The sequence below is a fragment of the Stegastes partitus genome, unplaced genomic scaffold (genome assembly GCF_000690725.1).
Source record: "Stegastes partitus isolate 25-593 unplaced genomic scaffold, Stegastes_partitus-1.0.2 Scaffold51, whole genome shotgun sequence".
In the NCBI taxonomy this organism is placed as follows: Eukaryota; Metazoa; Chordata; class Actinopteri; family Pomacentridae; genus Stegastes; species Stegastes partitus.
This window is the reverse complement of record NW_007577782.1, coordinates 382,082-391,913: the sequence shown is the minus strand read 5'-3', so window position 1 is coordinate 391,913 and position 9,832 is coordinate 382,082.

The window sequence follows — 9,832 nt, the reverse complement described above, 5'->3', positions numbered from 1 at the left end:
GTTCAAAACCAGGCTTTAGATGCTTTCGAATATCTTTGTAAAGCTTGTTTTCTTTAGTCACTATCTTGAAATCAACACAGTCAAATAATCAAAAAAGTCTTAGGTTAAAGTTGTAACTGAAGTTAATTTGAAGTTGTTGACATTAAACAGCGAACACGTGGTAGGTTTTGGCACTAATGTGAAGTCAATGATGGATTGAACAAGGGTGAGGATTTTGGCAGTCAAGGGTCTGATATGTGCCTTTGCCAAGAGCATTCACTTCTCAAACGGTATTGTTTAGCTTGTAGTGGAGCCTCGGTGAAAAGGAGGCAGAAGAAATTGGACTGATGGGATTCTTACTTGAGTTTATCTACTGTTCTAAGTCCTATATGGACATTGAAAATGAGGAATTGTTATAAGAATGCAAATTTTATGTCAACACAAAGCACATTCTCTTGTATTTTTAACACAGAATAATAATGGAATTTCCACGCAAACACACAGGTATATATTATACTTTACATTCGCCCATGAAAGCAGGAAAGACTTGCCCTCTGTGCTATAGACATTTATTTGTCTTTTGTCAATCAATCCTCACAAACCTACCTCGCCAAAACTTCCTCTTTCACACTCTCCCTCAAAACACATTCCAACCACAGGGAATGCTTGACTGATTGTCTGATGAGTGTGAGGGTGTGTGTGTGGTCTGTTCTGCAGACGTGTTAATAACTATTCTCGCGTGAAGCAAGAACTCACGACCGTTTGTTTGACTGTGCCTCCGAACATCCTTTTATTGCTTCTTAACAGGCATGTAAATGTTGCCAAAATATCCTGGTTGAGAAGCAGAAACATCTCAAGTGCACATATGTGATTCATTACAGTGAGGGTCTAATTAAAACTGCACCTAGAGTAAACCTCAAGCTACTTTTTATGGCTTCGATACGTCAGTTTGCACTTTTTTTTAATTGTGTGTGATGTATGTTCATAACCTTAAAGAAAGTTTCTTTTGAAATAAATTATTTTTGACGTTAAACAGCCAAGGAAATGCAAACTAGAACCACTGTTGTTGATAAATAGATGGTTTGTGTTAAATAACTATCACATATTAACATAAATTTAAAAAAGCAAACATTCCTTTTACCATGAGCTACATGTGCTTGCAGAGATTGCTTCTAAATTACCTTTCTGATGTAAACCAGGTGTCAGAGGTATGCAGATTTAAAATATAAAGTTCACTTTGTTAGAGTGTGTACTTTTTCTTTTTCTTTTAGCTTCTCCCCTTGTGTGCAGCCCTTTACACACAATGGTTGAATGTTAGCATTTTTTTTCAATGGAAACTTTTCAGCATTTCTCTTCACTTCTACTTGCTCCACCACCATTTGCTGTCTTTCTCCCTCTGTTGGCCATTTTGACCTTGAACCCCACACCGATGCTCTCAGTGACCGAGACCCTCACTCACACATGAACTCCCTGAACCTTTCCATGCCATTCATATCCACTTTCCTCCACACACAGGCTCCCCTTCCTCCCAAACAACAGCCCACTTTGATGACAGAGCTTCTCCCCCACTGCATTGATGCTGTTGTGTTGTCTGTGTGTGTGTGTGTGTGTGTGACTGGGTGTGTTGGTCGTTAATGCAGGCAAAGGGCGGAATTTCCTCAGCATGTGCTGTTGTCCTTAAATAGCTTGTATAGGGGTGGGAGCTGTGGCTATTTTGCTAAGTTTTTACATGCGATCACATGTGAAAAGATTGAGTTTTATATCAGCTAAGCCTAGGTTTAGATAACAGCTTTAAAAAAACTACCACCTTTTACCACACAGACCAGATGTAGCTTTTTATGGACAGACCTTTGACCTGTTTTTCAAAACACTTGAATGTTAAAGTTAGCGCTCACGTCGAGGTCATGATAAATTGAATGAAGGAAAGTTAGGAGATGCGCCGTTTCGTCTTCTTTTCTTCTCTTTTCTGCTACCCAACATTAGGCAATTCAGTGACACCCCCCACACACGCCTACATAAGCTCTCACTCGCGCACACACACACACGCACACAGACACACACCCTAGAGGTAATAAGTATGGATTCACAGGCTCGAACACTTGGGGTGGAGGGGGCTGGGTTACTTAGCAACTAGCCTGTTGATGTCCAAACAATGTTCATGTCGTCAAAGTGGCTGCTTGTGCCAGACTGAGGTTCTGCTGAGCGCAACAATGTCACTGGTGTGTTCCTAAACGCAAACGGACGAACAGACACAAAGAGCAACACAATGTGCTTATGGTTCAGATTTATAGAGAAATACAGCTCTGTTTGTCACTTTATTGTGCACATACAGGGCACAAAAAGTGGGAAGTCTGTGGAGAAAGGAAAGACTTCTGCTCATGTGGCTGGGCAGGGACATGCAAATTCTGCAAAGATATTTAATGAAATGTACCAGGGACAATGTGTAAATTATATTTTCAAACCTACCATAAAACTGCATTTGTTTTACACGCTTGATGATTCTTCCCTATAGAGTTTATATGTATCACTTTTAAGCTCATTTCAAACAAAATTCCGCAGAAACCTTGGAAGCTTTAGTTCTGGGGGGCTGACAAGGTCACACAGCTCAGCTTGCTCATTTGAATACCAGACACACAAGTCCGAGGGGACGGCACTTCTGCCCACCAATTGTAGAAATATCACAGTGCAGTTTGAGTGTGTGTTTATCCATGTAACAGATGCACTGCTCTTGAAAAAGTCATGTTTGGTGACATTGTTTTTGTTTTTGTTTTTGCTTTAGGCAAGATTGCAGCTTTGGTGTGCAGGCTGGAAAAATTGGATTTACTCTTTTTCTCGCAGGAGTTTTTGCATTTAGTCCCAGACATTTAAAAAAATCAAATAAAATAATCACACATACTCTGTACACTCAACTGTCCATGACACACATATGGAGCTTGTGACTTGCAAGCTTAATAGCTGCTACAGTTTGAGATTAAACGCAGCAGAAGTGTTCTGTTGTATCATTAATACCCTTTGCTTTGTAGTATAACCAGCGCCGATTATTTTGAATGCCACTGCATTTCAGGAATCAGGTTTCAGTTGCCATCTGTGTTGGGATGCATCCTGCAGCCAATCGCTGGCAACAGGAGAAAGTGAAAAGGCTTTTAAATATAGCAGTGGTAGATAAGAAGCCAGAGTCAGTGACTAGGCAGCCATGGATAAGATGTGAAAGGTAACTTCAGGACACAGCTCATTCACACTCTGATGGCAAATGTTTAGGTTTAGTGCCCTGTATGTGCGTCTGCTGTTTAACAGCCTCCGTCTGTGACCTTCAGAGGAAACTACAGGACATTGCCAGTGTGGACACCAGATGTATTTGACCCGCTACACTGTGAACAGTCCACATCAGTGAATCATGCACATGTTTATTTCAGGCCATTTACAAGCGAGTATCCTGCAATGAACCATGTTTAGCTGCTGGTCCCTGCTGAGTGCGGCCTTTAAGAGTTTCAGTCTGTCAGAAATCTTATGTAAAAAATGCTTTGCATCAGTATTGTCATTGACTTTGACTATTGCTCCAGTCCATTAGACATGGAAAAATCTCTGAGAAAAAGGTTTGGACACCAAGTCCAAGCCTCAGTATTATGTGAGTTAAAAGCCCAGAGCAGAATTTGTACAGGTATATTTGCTGTACATAAATATCTGTAAATATGATTTGTAAATAATTTACAAGCTCCAGCTTCATTTACTTTTATGCAACAGATGAAAATTGAAAATACAGACTGTGTCGTGCAGTTTGGTCGTGACAAAGGTGGCAGTGGCAACACAAACAGGAAGTGGACCACAATTCTTTTCCCACACATAACAAAAACCCTAAATAGGTGGACACTGATCTGTATACAACATGCTCAGCAGGATTCTTTTTTTCTTCCTTGGACAGCTTAAAGGTTCAGTTGAGCTAATGATTGCGATGGAAGTAGTAAAGAAAAATCTCAGTAATGACATGTTTTCAGACATTTTAAACTTCAAGTCCAGGACACATGCTTTGATAGTCTTCACAGAAAAAAAAAAAACAAAAAAAACCCCAGACAAATGCCTTTTTTTTGTAGCACAAAGTACTTAATAACTGCACTACCCTGACAAGCAGATTACATACATTTACATATTTTTTCCCACTAAAGAAGACCTGCATAAAGTAGAGGCATGTTAAATCCTGCAATGACTCTCAAACCTCAAGCTACCCCTGGAGAATCTGTGATATAACCATCAGTAGTGTGGAGTTATGAGTAACAGCTCTTTCTCTCTTGGGCAAAATGAGATTCAATTAAAGGGGAGTTTCAGGCATTCAGTGGTAGAATGCTCATAATTCCTATTTTTATGGCAAAAACTGGTGCTGTAATAAGAACATATTAATAGAAAGCAGAGAATTGCAACTCTAAGACACTATGTGATGGCATTTTTGTATCTGTAACAGTATACAGAAAAGACTCACTCATATGAACTTCCTGGACTTTCAGTGTTTATTAAGGAAATTAAAATGACTCAGAACCCTATACAAGAACTTATTGTACCTTTATATGGATGGAAGTGTTTGTATTGCAAATTTATTTAGGCCCTAACAAAGGTCAAAGAGTAGTTTGCAATCAATACAAACAAACATAGAGAGAAGGTTACACAAGCAAAAAGGAGGACAGCGGCAAAAACAAAGAGTGCGCACACACTCCATGTGGGTTAAAAGGTGGTGGGGTTGTTATTCACTTATTGCAGATAACAAGAGTAAATGCCGTCATCAGCTCGATTGCATGACATTTTTGGCACGACAGGCCTGCAGTGATTCAATAGCACTGATAAGAAAGCACTATTAAATATGAATAAAACAACTATTAAAGCACCAATTATCATACATGATCCTTCTCAAATTGCACTTAGAGCATTTTGTCTGTAATTTTACAGTTCTGGATTTCTTCGCTGCAACATTATCATTAAAAATGTGTTTCATCCACTTCTGTCTCTATGTAAAATTGTTTTTATATTTTATAAAACATTTTTGTTACATATATATATATATATAGTGTGTGCATGGTTGTTTGTGTGCTTGTGTTGCCCCATGATGGACTGACAACCTGTTCAGGCTGCACCCCGGCTCTCACACTGGAATAGACTTCAGCCCCGTGGCCCTCTACAGGTAAAACTAATGGAAAGAGAGAGATGGTTTTATTGGTTTAAAAAAAACAAACACCCATGCATCCATTTTCTAACCTCCTTTATCCTGTAAAGGGTCGGAGGGAGTAGAACCCATCCCAGCTGACATTAGGGAAAAGGCCCTTGGACGGGTCACCAGTTGATCACAGAGCCAACGCACAGAAACAGAAAATTGTGAACACTTACACCTACAGCCAACTTAGAACCATCAATCAACCTACGCATGTCTTTGGACATGTGCTCATGTCAAGTACCTTCTAGCAGTGACAGTACTAACTACCATACCGCTGCCCTTTAAATAATTCAAATTCTAAATATACTATTCATGCAAAGACTTTACAAAAAATGGGTCTGTATGTAAATGGAATCAAATACAGTTTGTTTTAAATATATTATTAGATAACTTGCTGGGACTAAATTAGGACACGCTAGCATAATTGCAACATTCAGATGATATTTGGAGGATGTTGTCATGGTCATCTGATCTGATTTTTCCATGATTGAAAAAAAAAAAAAAGCATTAAAAAAAGGAAGAAGAAGAAGAAGAAGAAGAAGAGGAAGAATATTCATAATCTGACAGTGAAAAAAATGGTATTAAGATGGGGGTTTTTTTTGTTGTTTTTTTTTTTAAAGCCTTCCTGTAAGGGGATATGGTAACAAAGGTAGAATATTTTGCCTGTAATATTCTCAGGATGTTTGGGGTATGTTGCTGAGGTACCACATTGTAAAACATTATCCCATCAAACGGTTCTACAATATTATATGACAACAAAGGCAGGACATAAATGCAACATTAAAAAAAATGAAGAAAGCCATTCTGGGAACTGGAAACTTCTCACTACAAACATTACTGAAACCTTGCAGAACCTTCTCAGAACATGTTTAAGCATAAAACAGTCCGAACTGGGATTCCCGCTGTTCTCTTAGAATTAAAAGAATCTTTAGGTTTAAGGAACCTTGAATACTTGGGAGATTACTGGAGAAACCATCAATGGCTCAACATTCAGGCAAGAGGTTGCTGGAGAAACCTCTAAAAATGTATTTATGCGTAGGCCTAAATGACCCTTTATACCTGCATTTACACTTTGTTTTATTTATATTATTTTCAAAACTGTGGCATTATTGTAATTGTATTTATTGCAATAGTTCAACACGTATATAATATAATCAGTTTGGTTAATTTTTGGCATAAGGAGTCACTGGGCTGAAAGAGTTGTAATGCTTTATTTTAGTCCAATATAAAACAAGTATCATGCTTTAAAAAAAAAAAAAAATCACTAACAGTTAAAAAACATACTAACAAATACATTTAGATTAGAATTTTTTGGCAACAATGTTGAAAATATTAACAAATGCAAGTTTTAGAGATTGATTTTGTATATATTTAAGCAAACTAGGTTTCTGTTTGACTTTGTGGTGACAGATTTGTGTGCAAATGATTCGACATTAATGCCCATGTGCCAATTTGCCTAAATGTAAATATCACATTTTTCTAATGTTTTTAGGAAAAAAAACTCAAACCTCACAAAACACCCTTGAAGAACCTTTCTAAAGGGTTCTGTGAGGCACTGTTTTGAAGTCAAAAGATTTTCCCACAGTGGCAATGGTGAGAAACAGTAAATGCAATGTGCAATATTTTAAAATGCATGGGAAATATTGAAATATTATGTGTAATACTTTACTGCCTCAAGATCATTTGCTAGCATTTTGTGCTACTTTTCTTTTCTATAACCTTATCTTAGCTCACCTATTTTACTTATCAGTAATCTATTGTACTTAAATCTCATTACTTTTCTACTAGGCACTGCATTTTCTGATGTAATGTGCTTTTGTTTTCTGAGCAATAATTAGCAAAAGAAGGTTTTATCAAATCAAATAAAATCACTTGTTTTTATAATTTTGCCAGACATGCAACTGCAGCGCAGGCAAAACGAAACAGTGTTTCAAAGGGACCTCCTTGTGCAATAACATATAACCTTCACCCAATCCACAGTGCAAGAATAGAAGATAGAATAAAATGCTACACTACAAAAGTACTCAGAGTACTAACAAACAGCTATCAAAAATTCTAATACACAAGTGACAAGTACACAGTCCCTGAGTCCCATAATGTTGGATAAGTATGTTAAAGTTCACCTCTAGAGTGTCTGTGCAGATAAAATAAGGTGCAGAAATTGAGCAGCTTCCAGGTCAGCTCTTGTCTTATCTTAACCCCAAAACGTTCCTTTTATGCTCTTTTGCTTCTAAAACCACTTTCACACATGCCCTGCTAAACGGGTCAGCTGCATGTGTAAATGCATGCCCTGTATGTCCGTAAAAGTTGCAGCAACAATCTCACTAGGTCGGACCTACATACGTTTCCTTATAATTTCAACACGGCACAAGTGTGAACTGAGCCGTCACATTACCAGATAGACTCGCACAAGCAGCTGCACTTTAGGGTGCATGAATGAATGAATGAATGAAATGAAAAATACTTTATTTATCCCAGAAGGGAAATTCAATTCTTAGGGAAATTCAATTGAATGAAGTGACTTAAGGAAGGATTTCTCCACATTTCAGCATCAATATTCATCTGAATACATCACAGGGGCGCTTAATACGAAGTTTATGTACCAAAATCTCCGAACACCTTTTTCTCGCACTTTGCTCTACAATTTCAAATCTGTTAGGCAACAAAATGAAAAGTCTTTTTCCCCACAAGACGTTAAGAACAGCTGTTTGTTTCTTCCAGCTGTTTGGAACTAGTGCCTCTGAGTCTGTTTAATACCTGCAGCATCAGACAGCAGCAGGATCCACATGAGCGTCTCCTAAGAGAAAGTTACACTAATTTGTACACCGAACAACAGCATCACTGACGAATTACATTTGTATAATTACAAATGATCACTGAAAGCATATTATTCCATGCTTACCGCGGTGCTCTCCGGCACTGTGGGTGGTATGTGTAAATGTGGCTGTGAGGAACATTAATGGAAACGTGACCTATATGTGAAAGGGGTTCAGTGACAGAAGGCCGTCACTCTAATGGTACGTGTCCACAGGATCCGTCTTTTTAACGCTGTCCATTCATTGTCTACGCATCGCATTCTGGCAGCAGCAGGTCATGTTGCCCGCTAGCTGCCTGCACATCATTTAAATAAAGTTGAGGTCTAGACTATTTTATGCAAATAAAGTACATCAAGCAGCAGTCCAGCGCCTTGCAAAACTTTCTTAAACCTCTAAACTAGCCATTGTTGAACTAAAACGAGGACAGATTCAGCAACTGCATAGCTTATTATTCATCTTAAATGTTTTCGGGAATACTTTTATCTTAACTGTTTTCGTAATAAAAGAGAAAGTTTGCGAGTGAGCAGCCATGTTGGTCTGACGCCTCTACAGGACTGGTTTCCAGTGAAGCTAAGCGCCTGTCACCACAACACCTACGGGCCTGCTAGTGACACATCTATCAAGTGTGCGATGTTGCCTCGAGAGTAAAAACACCCCTGTGGACACAATAATGGTCCATGTCCACAGGGGTGTTTTTACACACAAGGCAACATGCTGTTTGATAGGCGTCACTAGTGGGGTCACGTGACAGGCCCTTTACCTTCACCAAAAACCAGTCCTGTCGAAGCATCAGATCAACATGGCGGCTTGTTTGCAAACTTTCTCTTTTATTAAAACATCCATTAATAGCCATCCATCCATCATCTATACACCGCTTAATCCTCACTAGTGTCGTGGGGGGCTGGAGCCTATCCCAGCTGACTTAAGGCGAAGGCAGGGGACACCCTGGACAGGTCACCAGTCTATCACAGGGCTACACTTAGAGACAGACAACCAAGCACACTCACATTCACACCTACGGACAATTTAGAATCACCAATTAACCTCAACATGTTTTTGGACTGTGTGAGAGGAAGCCGGAGAACCCGGACAGAACCTACGCTGCACGGGGAGAACATGCAAACTCCACGCAGAAAGATCCCAGCATCCTACCAGGACGTGAGGATCTTCTAGCTGCGAGGCGACGGTGCTAACCACTGAGTCACCGTGCAGCCCTATTATGAAAACATTTCAGCTAAAAGTATTTCTGAAAACGTTTGAGAAACAATCTATACAGTTGCCAAATCTGTCCTCATTTTAGTTCAACAACGGCTAGTTCAGAGGTTTTACGAAAGTTCTGTGAGGTGTCAGACCTCCGCTGGATGCACTTTATTTGCATAAAGTCGCAGAGAACTCAACTTTCAGGCAGCTAGCGGGCAATGCTAGCTCTTGAAACGCGATAGTACGCTCCCAGAATGCAATGCGAGCGTTTAACACAGGCAATGAATGGAAAGCATTGTGGTTCCTGTGGACACGTACCATAATGAACTAAACTACCCTGCACTGTTCTAGGTAGCATGTGTGAAAGAGTTTAGATAGACTGTCTTGTTATATTTGAATGCCATTAAAACTGAATAGACTTCTTTTTCAAGAAGTACTGCTGACTTCAAGGTGTGGAAATAGTGACTACAATGAAAAGGGAAGAGGTCAAAAAGTGCATTGGGGACCTCCAACTAAAAACAACTTGATTTTGCCTCCAACAAAAACATATTTCGGGAGAAGCTTTTTGTCTAGCTATTTCAATTCCAGTCCCCCGGTGAGTGTAATAACACTGGGTGGTGAATGAATTTGACCTAATCCCCTC